The 5,427-nt window shown below is 47.4% G+C and overlaps 1 pseudogene; it reads left to right on the plus strand.

Moving 5' to 3' along the window:
- Nucleotides 1-244: 244 nt before the first annotated feature.
- On the plus strand, nt 245-1,654 carry LOC129553008 (pyruvate dehydrogenase (acetyl-transferring) kinase isozyme 3, mitochondrial-like; annotated as a pseudogene).
- The last annotated feature ends 3,773 nt before the right edge of the window (nt 1,655-5,427 follow it).

Here is a 5,427-nt window from a genome sequence, read left to right on the forward strand (position 1 = left end):
CAGGAAGTTACCTGCCCATCTTCCCGCCCACCCCAGAGTTGGCGTTAGGAGCGCTTGCTGGTCTGGGGGTACTCATCCCTCAACTGTGGACTCTGAGGCCTTGGGAGGCTCTGTGCAGCCTGGCTGGGTTTCCAAGATAGCCCGGGCCTAGGGATGGTAAGAGGTCCACATCCTGCCGAGCAGGAGGTTCCAGGAGATTTCCGCTGCTGGTGCTCTGGAGCTAGCATCCCCAAGGAAGAGATAATGTGTGTGAGAAAACTTCATACATGTTCCTACGAAAGGAGTTTCCTGTGCGCCTGGCTAGCACAATGAGAGAAGTTAATCTTCTGCTGGAGGACTTGCTTAACCACCCTTCGGTGGGATTGGTTCAGAGCTGGTATATGCAGGGTTTTCTTGAACTTCTAGAATATGAAAATAAGAGCCCTAAAGATCCACAGGTCTTGGATAACTTTCTACAAGTCCTAATAAAAGTCAGAAATAAACCCAATGATGTGGCTCCTACAATGGCCCAAGGAGTGATGGAGTATAAGGAGAAATTTGGGTTTGATCCATTCATTAGCAGTAACACCCAGTATTTTCTGGACTGATTTCATATCAACCGCATCTCTTTCCACATGCTTATTAACAAGCACACACTTCTGTTTGGCTGTGACACCAATCCTGCACATCCGAAACACATGGGAAATATTGGTCACACCTGCAACATCACTGACATTGTGAAAAATGTGTATGAAACTGCCAAGATGCTTTGTGAACTCCAGAGCTGGAAGTTGAAGAATTCAGTGCCAAGGCTCCAAACAAATCTATTCAGGTAGTTTATGTGTCCTTTCACCTCTTTCTCATGCTCTCTGAGTTGTTCAAGAACTCAATGAGAACAACAGTCAAACCGTACAAAGATACAAAAGAGGGAATCCAGCTGTTAAAACCCTGGTTACTCTGGTAAAGAAGACTTATCCACTAAGATAAGTGACCTAGGTGGTGGGTTCCACTCCAAAAAATAGATCGCCTTTTCCACTACATGTATTCAACTACTCTGAGACCTAGCCTGGAGCTTACCTGAGCTGCCCCGTTGGCTGGATTTGGTTATGCTACTGCTAAGTCAGCTACTGCTAAGTCACTTCAGTCGTGTCCGACTCTGTGTGACCCCATAGACGGAAGCCCACCAGGCTCCCCCGTCCCTGGGATTCTCCAGGCAAGAACACTGGAGTGGGTTGCCATTTCCTTCTCCAATGTGTGAAAGGGAAAAGTGAAAGTAAAGTCGCTCAGTTGTGTCCGACCCCTAGCGACCCCACAGACTGCAGCCTACCAGGCTCCTCCATCCATGGGATTTTCTAGGCAAGAGTACTGGGGTGGCTTGCCATTGCCTTCTCCGGGATTTGGTTATGGCTTGCCAATTTCTCGTCTGCATGCTAGATATTTCCAAGGAGATCTAAAACTCTATTCTATGGAAGGCATGAGTATTGATGCTGTCATTTATTTGAAGGCCCTTTCAAGTGAAGCATTTGAGAGACTTCCAGTTTTTAACAAGTCCGCATGGCGCCATTACAAGAGCACAGCTGAAGCTGATGATTGGAGCAATCCCAGCAGTGAGCCCAGGGATGCTTCCAAATACAAGGCAAAACAGGACAAGATGAAGGCTAACAGAACTTTGTAAAGAACTGAATGCTTCAGTCCTTTCCGTGAAGAAAAGATGGCCTTCTGCAAGTCACGCAGAAAGAGCTCCTTCCCTCCACCAACTCTGAATGTGGCGCTATAGATGATCCAGTGCTTGAATGCAAATTTTTCTCCATATAAGCTGGACCTTTTCCTTTCCTGTAGCTACTTCATATCTTCCACTAAAGCAGTAATTTGAGTCATTTTTCATAGTACATTGCTGTGGTTTGGTTGGTGCCTGTCATAAGGGGACACAGAGCCTTATTACCACCCGCACCCTTGTACTTTGTTCTGCTTTATCATAGACTGTCTGCAGTCTCCCCAGATCTCTCACCTCCCTCCCCATTGCAGGTACAGCCAATCTGTACTGTTGCTCTTTGTGACCAAATACCATGTTGGTCCCAAACCACCAACTAAGGCCTTGGGGCATCTGGAAGTTGAAGAGTCAGCTGAGCACGTCTTGATATTCCGGTCCCAGGGCGCTTCCTCTCTTACGCATCCCTCCTCACTCTCTGCTTTGGACTCTGGCCTTCTTCCCTCTGACAGATTTCTCACTGTGAGCTGTAGGTACTCTCGTGTTAGAGCTCCCTCTTGGGTGCATTGATTTCATTTTGAAATTCATTTGTATACGTCCATTCTGTCGATTAAAACATTCTAAAAATTGACAACAACAACAACAAAAAGATTTAGAGTAGAGATCAGTGACCTTACTTTGAGCTCAGATTTTGTCTAGAGTGCTCTGCCTTTTGTAAGAGTCATCTGAGATACTGTCTCTGAAATGCTTCCTTGGTTTCTCTTCTGTCCTTGCTCCTTGGGTTTCCTCAGGGGGAGGGTGGTGATGGTGGTGGTAAAAGGAAGGATCCAGGCATTTCTAGGGTCCCCCATGGTGATACCATCAAATAGTTTCCAATTTACACCCCCTCCCCTCCCCACACCAACCTCAGGCCCAGGGGAGGCTGCCCAGAGTGGCTTTCAACAGTTTTTGGTAAATGAATGAGTGAGAGCATGGCTGGATTCATTTTCTTAAGGCAGCTTTCTGCTCACTGACAGGGCCTTGATGGAATCTACCAGCCAGGCTTCCAAAGGCAGGAGGTTGAAGGAGCAATGAGACCTTCACAGCTCAGTCAGCCTTTAAAGCTGCTTTCAGCAGCAGTCCCAGAATGCAGTTCTGAGGGGCAGGCATGTTTGTAAGCAGACCCGGCTTTGGAGTAGGAACTTAGCTTTAAGCATCCTATTTGGAGAGTCTGTAGAAAATTATGGAGCTCTGGGGAACCAGCCTGGGGCCACTCATAGTCCACTTAGTGCAAGTGTTGGCGTTAGGGGCCTCTAATTCCCTTTATAAAGAGATTTTTTTTCTTTTTTTTAATGGAGCCTGGATACAGTTAACATGAGTGTTGAGCAGGTCAAGCATTTCCAGCCATTATGGATAGTAAATAGAAAAATTCTACAAATCCAACAGTCAACCCTGTGCCCTAATAGGCTGCGTTTTGGTTGGTCCAAACTGTGGCTTGTCTTGCAATTTAGTAGAGAAAGTGATCTCCCCAAGGTTACACAGCTGGGATATGGCAGAGGCAGACATTGAGTCTTTGTTGCATGTGGGCTTCCCTCTTTTTGTGACTCACAGGCTCAGTACTTGCCCCAGGGGATGTGGGATCTTAGTTCCCTAACCAGGGACCAAAGTATTAAAAGGTGGATTCTTAACCACTGGAGCACAAGAAAGTTCAAGGAAACTGAACTCTTGAAGGCAGAGGTTGAAGGCTTTGACATTTACATAGGATGTGGGGCAGGGTCAAAGCCCAAGGTCAAGTCTGCAAATAATAAAGGTATTAGAAACTGGTTTTAAGGTGGTGCCAGGGTTATATGTGTGAGCTTAGACTAGAAGAGGGTGATCCAGAGCCTAGCTTGTTCAGCATTCTCCATCCCTAGGCACCCCCTTCCTGCAGCAATTAAAATGCCCTGCTTGACTGCTTCATGGACAAAAGTGCTCTTTGGTAAAAAGTTTGGAAACCAGTGTTTCCAGGGAGTTGGGTGACCACAGCCTTTTTCAACTAAGACATTAGTCAATTAAGGAGCCATGTTTACGCTGGAGGAAGATAATCTTATCCGATTCACTTGTCTACCTTCAGGAGAATGGAGCGCAGTGGACGTGCTGGAAGAACCAGAACTGATGCCTGTCCGGGCTGCTGCTGTTGTGCTGTGCTCAGTCGTGTCCAGCTCTTCATGACCCTCTGGACTGTAGCCCTCCGGGCTCCTCTGTCCGTGGGATTTTCCAGGCAAGAATACTGGAGAGGGCTGCCATTTCCTTCTCCAAGGGAATTTCCCAACCCAGGGATCAAACCCACACCTCTTGTGTCTCCTGCATTGGCAAGTGGATTCTTCACCATTATGCCACCTGGAAAGCCCATATCCGGGGTAGCCAAAGCTTTTGATGGTGTCGGGCATATTGGCTGCTATTGGCTTCCCAGCTTTCACTCCCCTTTTATCTTGTTTTCACCAGTTTTCAATTGGGTGCTGTCCACACATATCTCTTGTACTTCACGGGAAAGCAGCCCTAGTCCTCACTCCCAGAGGTGGACCCTGGCTTGTGCTCACAGCTCAATACCCTGGACTTTGTGATTGGCGAGTATCCCAGGGAAGCATTTGCTAGGGGCTTCTGAGAACGAAGCTTCTCCCCCACTTTTTTTTTTTTTTTTGTTCTTTCACAGAGGCTCTCTTGAAGGAGCTCTCTTTTTTCAGTGGACTAGGACGTCCTTGCAACCACTACTAGCAGCCACCTTGTGACTGAGAGGGGAGGAAGCCTTGAGTGGAGGCAGCCTTGGGCAGAAGGCAGAAGGAAGAGATGGAAAGAAACAAACTTGGGTTCACCACTGAGATGCTAACTAAGTTTGCTGAAACTTATCCTGCCTCTGGACTTCTCAGTTTCTGGAGCCGATATGCTCTCTTAATTCATTCATTTTGTGTTACTTGGGAATGAGCTGTTCCTAAGTGATTTAGAGAGCTACTGCTTCCACCGTGTTCTTCTCCTTGGACGCACTTCCAGACTGTCTCGCAGATGCAGCCTCTGAGTTATACCCCTGCACTGGGCTCGGGGGACGACATATGGGGGCGGTCACGGGTCCCTGCTTGGCTGCCAAGGGCCAGCCTCTCCATGCTTCCTGTGTCACGCTCTCCTGCCATGGTCCATGTATCAGACTCACACAGCAAGCATGGGTGATGGCAAAATCTCAGCACTGGGGTGGGAGAAGACGCCTTCTCACATTTTTTTTTGAATAAAATATTGTCTTGTTTTCTTTTCTTGAGACCTCTTTACCCGTTCTGGATGAGGTCAGCCATAAGACAGAAGCCCCAGCGGCTGTAAGAATTAAATATTCAACTGAAGCCCTGCCTGGTCCTCTCCAACTCTGACAAGCTCTGATCCTATGAAAGCCTATCCAGTTATGGTAAAGGGACTCCAAGACAATCTGCTGAGTTCCAGGCACCTCACGGCTGTACTCTCCTCTGATCCATCAGAGGAGTCAATTAGTATTCCTACTTTACAGATGTGGGAACCGAGGCTCTTATAGCTTAAGACCACACAGAGACAGAGCTAGGATTTGAATCTGACTCCTTCTGACACCAAAGCCTCTGTACTTTCCATTACACCACATGGTGTTCCCTTGCTTTGGGGCATTTTACTCCGTAAAGACCGTTACCCTACTTTGGAAAAGGTCGGATGAAGTGACACACTGCTGCCCAATGGGAATTGTTTTTGGAGCAGTTCTTCCAGGTTTTTTT

The sequence above is a fragment of the Moschus berezovskii genome, chromosome 18 (assembly GCF_049115385.1).
Source record: "Moschus berezovskii isolate FMDL1 chromosome 18, NW_MosBer_1.0, whole genome shotgun sequence".
Taxonomy (NCBI): domain Eukaryota; kingdom Metazoa; phylum Chordata; class Mammalia; order Artiodactyla; family Moschidae; genus Moschus; species Moschus berezovskii.